Below are 9,549 nucleotides of genomic sequence, written 5' to 3'. Positions count from 1 at the left end.
TTTTATTACCTCTAAATGGTTTCGTTGGGCATATGACCTAGAACCATAAGCACTTGTGTTTGAAAGTTTCACCCTAGTAACTTTATATTTGTCCGACATGTATATATATTTTGGAGTCAAAAACAACAAATAAATCATCTTATTCCAAGCATCGACAGACCAATCATTCGGTAGATGTCTTCTTTCCCTTTCCACGTCCGTATATCCATCAACGTTGTCAAAATGTTTTTTCACTTCATGCTTGTGATCTCGATATGATATTTGCATATCGGTTTGGATACCCGCTCGAATGGGTTCCCACAAATTTGTACCCCGATACATATCAAGATCAAAATAGGTCTACAAAAAAATATATTTGATTAGTAAAAGAAATATTTAATAAGTGTAAAATTCAATACATATAAAATATATTGTATACTTACTTCTAGCTCGAGATATAAACTATCTTTGTACTCGGTAGGACCACAACGCCAAGAATGATAATGCAACGGTACCTCTGATCCCACAGATTTGAGATAAATCTAACAAACAATTGCCTATTGTCCCCCACGAATCTATACATCCTCCTGGAGGTATCAAGGCTCACAACCAAAGGATTCATACCGTTATCTTCATACTCATCGTACAAAATTTAAGTTTATTTTCTTTGCCACGTACATTCACATTCTTTTCTTTTGCTACATTCACACATAGAATTAGAAATTTAGAAATTTAAAACTTTAAAAATACATCCAATACTTAAGAATTTCATGTAACTTACAAGATTGGGAACCTGATGGTAAACCGTGTGCGCCCCTGTGTGGAGGTCTATCCTCACAGTCTCCTCCATGTCCCCTCGCGACTTCTGCAATCTGTTTGACAAATATTATAAACATTCAAAATATATAATAAAGCTACTTATAAATAAGCAACATTTGAAATTTTAACAAATATTATAAGCAATATATATAATAACTATAATATACAGTCAATCATAAATCATCACTAGAACAATATACATGTACAACATCATCATCATCATCGCTGTCATAGTTTTCATTATTTATTTCTTCATTTGAAGAGTACGTATCACCACCATCATCATTGTTGTTGATAAAATCATCATCGTTTATAGTAGGAGCAACATTCCTCCCAACAACCATACTTTATGCACCAACGTTACCTAAATTCGTCTACACATGCAAGGTGCCTAAGTCGACGACCAATGTAAAATTAGTTGATCGAGTGTCGTTCATGAAATCTATCTCATTAACAACACCGATACTTGGATGATCCCAAAGTTTTTAATGATGAACCTCTTCCACAACTCTATAGTTACTGTTTTGAGTATGATCTTGGAGATAAAACACTTGTTTATCTTGTGTAGCTAAAATGTATTGTTGATCATCATACCATGTTTTACCGACATACCATTCATGATTGGTATCAATAACAAACATATTATTTATAGTCTTTAATTGTCCATTACATAATGACACATTAAACCATTTACCACGAAAGAGTACAACTGAGTACCATATAAATAATGCAACTCTATGATCTCCTCTAATTAACCATAAAATGGTGTACCGTTTTCTCCTAATGTAACAAAACCACTATTTTGAGTAGTGCGTTAGAGATCATGGCTACCCATGACAAATCGAACACCTTTTACAATGCACACAGTGTAAGAATATGCATTCAATGGACCATATACCAACACCTTTAATTCATCAGTATAGTCCAAAGGCATATCATTTTGGAGATAATAAATCTGTAAGGAAGTATAAGATTGTACATTTAAGTAATAAATTAGTTTTACATTATAAATATATAATATATTTATCTTTCCTTTGAACCGTGACGGAAATTCCATTTTGAAATTACTTTCAAGCGATTTAGATTTGAATTCACTGGACGTGGGACAAAACAATTATAATAGTTAAAATATATTATAAGACTATCAAAAATGTAGTTAATAGATCAGAAACTTATGATATGTAGCCTCTTGTCTCATCCTCATCACAGTTGTTTAATTCAAACCAATGTAATGATTTTTTGGCCTCTTTATGAAGTTCGACTATTTTCTTAGCCGACATTGTTCGACATTGTGATGAGAACACATAAAATTGCCTTTTGGAAGGAAATGATCATCATTTCTATCACCGCGGTTGAATTTAGTTTGCATACCTTCAAGATACATAGAGCAGAATGAGAAATCTTCATCTGCAACATAACCCTTTGCTATTGAACCTTCTGGATTGACATTGTTTTAGACTTATTTTTTAAGTTTTTTCATATATCTTTCAAATAAATACATTCATCTCATGTGTATAGGCCCTCCAAGAATAGATTCTTCAGGTAAATGAAGAATAAGATGAATCATTATGTCGAAAAAATGTTGGAGGATATATCAACTCATGATTGCATAAGATCTTCACCACTTTTGCTTTAGAATTTCTCATGTCGTTAACATCCAATGACTGTGCACAATTTTTTTAAAGAATGTACACAGGTCAATGATTGCTGTTGAAACATTTGGTGGGAGACTTGCTTAAACCCCTATAGATAGCAATCACTGCATGAGGATGTGATGACAATGAGACTTCAGCCCAACCAAATTTGATTCAGTATCATTAACCTTGTTCTTAAAGTTTGATCCAAACCCATCAAGTAGTCTCACTCCTTTAATGAATTTATAGAAACGTTGTTGATCAATTGGTTTGAAAGAGTAAGAAACATGTGGGAGTATTTCTTTGTTGTTGTTGTTGTTGTCGTCTTTCTTCTTCTTCTAGAGTTTCTCTTTTGGCCATTAATCTGGTCGAATGCCCATATTTTCAAGTCAATTCTTGCTTTAGGTCGAGAGAAGACCAATACTGTGTTTTAGGTCGAGGGAAGACCAATACTTAAGCTCAAATAAAATAATTCGTTTTTTCAAATTCAACTCTTTTTTTTTGTTTCATCTTTGCACTTTCTTTTTGTCACCGCCATGATTAGGATGTTTCCTTGAATATGGTAAGAGAGACAGACTACTTTCTTTAATATAGTTGCATTACTGAATCGTCTAGGACGCGGTCTTGTCTCAGGTTGACTATCAAACAATATACTCTTCCTCAACCTATGGTTCATATTCAAGAATCGTCTGTCACTAACATAATACATCTTGTTGTTCACATAAATGGAAGATGTGTCTTCGTTACAAGTAGGGCATGCTAAATAACATTGACCACTCCGTCCAGACAGAATACCACGTGTTGGGAAATCATTGATAGTCCATAACAACATCGAAAACATATTTAATACAATGTTGGTTGATGCATCTCCCATTTGGAATCCTTCGGCCCACAACATTTTCAACTCATCCACCAAAGGCCTCAAGTAAACATCAATGTCCTTTGCTGGTGATCCAGGGCTAGGAATCAACAAAGTTAGCATGAAAGAAGACTCTTTCATACATAGCCATGGTGGTGTATTGTAGGTAGTCAATATAACTGGCCAAATACTATAAGTATTATTAAAGTTGTCGAATGGATTAAAGCCATCAACAACTAGACCTAGACAAACATTTATAGATTCTTTAGATAACTCTGTATATCTCTTATCAAATTCTTGTCATGATTTCCCATCAACCAGACGACACATCATACCATCCATTGAGCATCCAGTATTATGTCAAATCATATCTTTAGCTGTGAATCTAGAACTATACATTTGTCGAAGCCTTGGAGTCAAAGGAAAGTACTGCAACACTTTTTGTGGTACTCTCTTCCCCTTTGTGGTTATGTCCACCAATCTACTCTCGTTACAAATCAGGAAATTCTACATGGAATCATTCTCCATACAAAACAAACCACAATCATATTTACAAGCATGGATGGATTGATATCCCAACCCTATCTTTCTCAACATCTTCTTAACTTCATAGTGTGAGGTTGGAATCTTGCTATTTGGGAAAGCAACTTTTAGTAACTCTACAAGTTGGTCAAAAGAACTATTTAACCATTTATTGATCACTTTAATATGTAACAACTTTGTTAGAAAGTTTAGGGAAGACATCTCACAATCAGGGTATAACTCGTCCCTCATCATCTGTATTTTCTTTATTTGTATTTTATTCCGCCGTAACTGATGGGTTTTATAGGTTAGGAAAATCATGTACAATGCGGAAAAATAACACTTAACAATTAAGGGTACATGCAACCTATTAAGGATATATGTATTCACATTTAGGCAACATACTATGAACTACAAACCCTATAAGAACTCTACTATAATCAAAATTACTAGATTAGGGGTACATACCTTTTGAATTGTTATTGTAAACAATTCCTTTGAATCCTTCCTTTGTAGATCTTTAGAAAGCTAGCACCAAAAGGTTGATGCCTTTAATGGGTCACACCCAAATATATAAACTAGAACACAAAAGAGGAGAGAGGAGAGGGATGCAAATTTTCGGCTAGGGTATTCTTATAAGAAGTGGACAAAAATTTGCTAGCCAATCACCCATTTATATAGCTGCTAGGAAAACCCATAAACCATAGATTTGAACATAAAATAATATTATTTCAAATCTTGATAATTATCTACTTTCCTATTATTAAATGGAGCATTCTAGATTGCCTTGAAAGGCATTCTAAAACCGTCCCCATCAAGAGGTTTCTAGAACTTCTCATTTGCTCAATTATTAAGCAATTACCAAGTATCCGTTAGACTTCTAATTAATTCCAATAGATCCCAAATTAATTCTGATAAATTATTAATTAATTTAATCTACTTCTAATTAATTTATTAATCATATAATAAACTAATAAATTATTTCCTCTCTTTACAAATGTTATTCTAATCAGTTTCTAGTCACAAGGGCAACCCCAAAAGGACTTTGATTCTAATTACAAGTTTCTACCAATTTAGTTACGAGTTTAGACACCTTAATCCAACAGTCTCCAACTTGGATAGGTCTATAACTACAATTACGAATATAACCCTGAACCAAACAACAAAGAGTGATTTCTAAAGCCACTGTTGAACTCTTATTCAAATCAAACATTGGCCCTAAGATATGTGATCACCTACTCCTTCATTCTTCAATATATCGTATAGACACAAGACATGAATTATAATCAATGTCATTGTCCAAGATTCTGTTTCCTGATTTCCAAAATTTATGATGACGCCATCAGACTACCCATTGAACACATTAAACTAGTCTTGGCTGGGCCCAACACTATAAAGTCAACATCAAATCATCAAGGGGCCCAAAGATATCATTTTTCCTGTTAGGGCATACACTTTACTTACCAAATCATGCATGGAATTACTCTTTAAACATCCAGTTACGAGATGTGTTTGGTTAAACCAATGCACCACTAATTCACAAACTACGAACTATATATCTCCACTTTAAGAATCGTAGATATTATCTTCTTAGAATTACTCGTGATAAAATCCATGAAGTAATCTCTAAACGTGGGTTTATCTGGTACTAAAAATCTCCATTTTCCAAGTACTCATGAATATTGTAGCAATCCCCATGCAATGTCTAATCTCCATAGACAATCTTCAATCAATTCATGATAGTCTTGATTCACTACTTACTTCCAAAAGTATTAACGACTGCAGAATTTGAATAATAACAAAATTATTCAGGATATAAAACATACAAAATGAAGCACAATAAGAAATAATTGAAGAAGGCAGTACAAATAATCATAAATAAATCTCCATTATTTAATCACCCAAAACAATTACAATTTATTTTGTTTAAAAGTTTAAAAGTTTCAACTTATCAACTAACTACTCAAACTAATTGCGTCTCTCAAACCAATGCTCCTAGCATGCTAGATGTGCTTAGCCTTGCTCAGAGCCTTTGTGAAAAGATCTATAGGATTATCTTTTGATGAAACACGTTTCACTAGGATATGCCCATCTTCAACTCTATGTATGATGTGATGATATTTCCTATCAATGTGCTTGGACCTTCCATGATCTTTTGGTTCTTTGGTTAAAGCAAACACACCTTCATTGTCACAAAGAGTTCCATTGGTTCCTCAATATTCATAACGACTCCAAGCTCCCTGATGATATTCTTCAACTAAGCTGCTTCCTTTGACGCTTCACTCGCTGCTATGTACTCTAATCCACAAGTATAATAAGCCACTGTTTTATGCTTGGAGCTCTTCCATGTTAGTGATCCACCATTCAATAGGAACATTCAACCAGATTGTGAACAAAAGTTATCTCTATCTGTTTGAAAGTTGGCATCACTATATGATGAGTTTTGAGCATAACTACAAACCTATGTGTTCATGCAACCCTAATTGATTTGGATCTAGGTTTTCACTAGTTGAACATGTAAATTTGAATGCCAGAGAAAAACCCTAGATACTAGTGTATAATTCAAAATTTACACAATAATAGGGTTTAGATGTTTACCTTACTTGTTATGTAGTAATAACAAGAACACCTTGTAGATCTTGACTCTTGAAAGCAAGTGCCTCAAATGTGACACCTCTAATGGCTTACAAATACCCTTTGCAAGAGGATGAGATGAGAGAGGAGCACTACTAGAAAACATCCCTTTAATGACACGCAAACAATGACACACACTAATAGAGGACACACATTTGTGCGTGTCCTAAAAACTAATGTCAGTTTCCCAAAATTTGAAGGATAGAGGATACACATTTATGTGTGCCCTAAAATTAGTGTCCAACAAAAAAAATTAAAAACACGGAGGGCACCTATCATAAAAAGTGTGTCGTGTAAAACTGTCGCTTTATAATTTTTTTTCATGAACACGCGTTCTCCTATTTTTTAATTGTCAGGGGGAATGAAATCCCAAAAAATTAAAAACCCCGCCTGATACTCTCCTCCTTCTTCTTCGTATGTTGTAAAATCCTCTTCGATCAAAAGAAACCCTAAAAGCATTGTGTGGCTTCTTGATATGCGATTTTTCAGTTGTGAAAATTTCAGGTTCGAGAGATCCAAGTGATAGTTTTATGGCGGAATCCCATTGCTATGCACTTGCTGCTCAGTTAGTGAGTTTGACTTTGAATGTTCTCTCATATCTCCTCTCCTTTGTCTCCGCCCCTCACCCACCTCCACTACCTCCAACCCACACCGACTCTTCAAGCCTCACACGACGACGATGTACCGGCCCTATCGACAACCACTTCATCCACCATCACCGTTCCAATTATGTGAGCCCTAATTTTGGAAGTTTCAATAGAATCACTTCTCCATTTCATGTCTGGAGGACCATGCTCCTCACTTCCATCACTGTCCCAAGATGTCTTCATTGTTCCTCCCTCGGTCTCTTCCATCAGGTAAGTTGTCGGACCATCTCATCTACTAATTTTTTACTATATTTATTCGCGCTCTCATTTATTCTCGATTTTTCTTCTCCCTTCTCTATTCTCCCTTTTTTGTTGAATGCTGTTGGCAGTTAGAATACAGGGGAACAATAGATGAGAGTCGAGTGGTAGTGGTACACCACCACATTTAGGTGTAGGTGTAGGTTAGGTAGGGTTACCAACACCAGCAACCCTCATCCTATCCCAAAGCCCTCATGAAATCGACTCAATGTACATCACCATGCTAGAAGTACCGAATTCTTGGGTAAAACCACATCATCGAGTCTCATCTGATTCTTCTGTCAGTTTACACCCATCAATTGTTGCATGTTTTGGTATTCCTGTAGTTGGCAATTAATTATTTTTTCATTTTGTTGTTTTTTTATTTAGGGCACGAAATCTCTCTGCTTCCAAGCTTCTTAAGGTTCATCAGGTTCAATACTTTCCATTTCACCTGCTGAATATTAAGGTAAGCTCTTTTCTTCCTCTTTTTATTTTTATTTTTTTTTTGTTTTTAATTTGATATGGGTGATGCCCTTATTTTGTATTTTTTGTTTCATTCTGATAAAACATTGTAACTATTTGTTGATGTGGATGTATAACATGGCAAGTTAATTGCAACAATTTAATTAGATGATAACAAAGTTTCAGTTTAAACCTCTTGACAATGAGTTTGAGGTGCCCAAATAGAACAAGCATGAAACTTGGTTACAATTTAGTGACATTGACCATTTCTTTTAAAAAAAATACAGAACTTAGGAGTTAAAAATAAGTAATATGCCTTTCATTTTACCATTACATTTGCAAATCTAAATTTTATCCATTGAGTAGCACGATTCTGTTCTTACATTTCGAGAATATGTATATCATACATTGAGGATTTGAACTTGATGTGGATTCATACTGGAACTTGGCTTTCTTTTGACATAACTAAACAATGAGATATGGACATCATGGGGATCTTGTGTTGGGGTTTTGAGCTTGTTTTTGAACACTTCTAAGTGAAGAAGTGTGAAGGTTTTGTGTGGTTAGATGATGATGGGGAGTGGATTTATATACAGAGTCTGTGATGGGGCCAGGTTGATTTTGGGTCCATTGTGAAGTTGGAATCAAAGGAAACTTAGATGATTTTGGTGCAACCACTTAGCACTAGGCTTATTTTTTTAACATGAAGCAGGACACCGAGTTGACCATCAACATCTTTTGTTAGAGTGATTGAGTGAGCATAATTTGGTTCAATTTGATTTTTTCTCTAAAACCTTCATCAAACCAAACCGAAAGAATTCAGTCCAGTCCAGAAAATCTTTTGCCAAGTTTCACTTTTGGCTTTTGGGTTCATAATTTCATCTGGCTCAGATTTTGGTATTTTCCGTGTTTCTCTGTTTTATCGGTTTTTTAGTTGAACAAAGTAATAAAAGTAGCAATCAAATACATAGATTTTGGTATTTTGGTATTGTGCTATCGGCTACCAACAAGTGACATGACTGAATGGCTAAAGCTCGTTCTAAAAATAAGTTGAAAATTTTGAGGTTCTAATTCGATTTTTCTTATTATTTAATAGAAGTTAAAAAAAAACAGGATAAAAGTTTCAACTTTCACGTTTTGGTCTATAAAAAAATGATTTGAAATTTGGGTTGGACCCCAGTGAGTCTCATTGTTTAGTTATAATTATAGGAAGAAACTGGAGGAGGTGCTGCCGAAGAGATTACCAGTTGGAATGGAGAAGGAGTTTGATAATTACAGGCGTATTGTTGATCCACCTTTTCAATCTACTAACAGCAAAGGTGTGCTTTTAGCTTATTTCTCCAGAAGTTGATTGTAGTAGTTATAGTTCCTATTTCTCATGAATCTCAGGTTTAAGTGTTGAGAAGCAAATAGTATTGGATGTGCCTGTAAGTTGTGGAAAGAGTATTGCTCTTGCAATGCTTGTTCATTGGGCACGTGATGAAGGCTGGTTCGTATTGTATGTTCCAGAAGGTCGTATATTCTATCTCCTTTTCATATCCCCTCAAGCAACATCCTAATACTCGTTCTATATAAAAATCTTTTGATTCCTTTCTATCATTGTTACAGTGAAGTACTAAAGACTTTACTTCCTTGTGATGTCATATATCAGGTATATATATGTTTATATCTCATGGTACATGTTACATTTGCTAACTTTCTGGATGAATTCAGTTCCATTCATGATTATTAAACCCTAATTCAGTTTGCTCCA

This window comes from Lactuca virosa, chromosome 5 (genome assembly GCF_052849685.1).
Source record: "Lactuca virosa cultivar CGN04683 chromosome 5, Lactuca_virosa_CGN04683_v6, whole genome shotgun sequence".
Classification (NCBI taxonomy): Eukaryota; Viridiplantae; Streptophyta; class Magnoliopsida; order Asterales; family Asteraceae; genus Lactuca; species Lactuca virosa.
Note: the sequence above shows the minus strand (reverse complement) of the source record.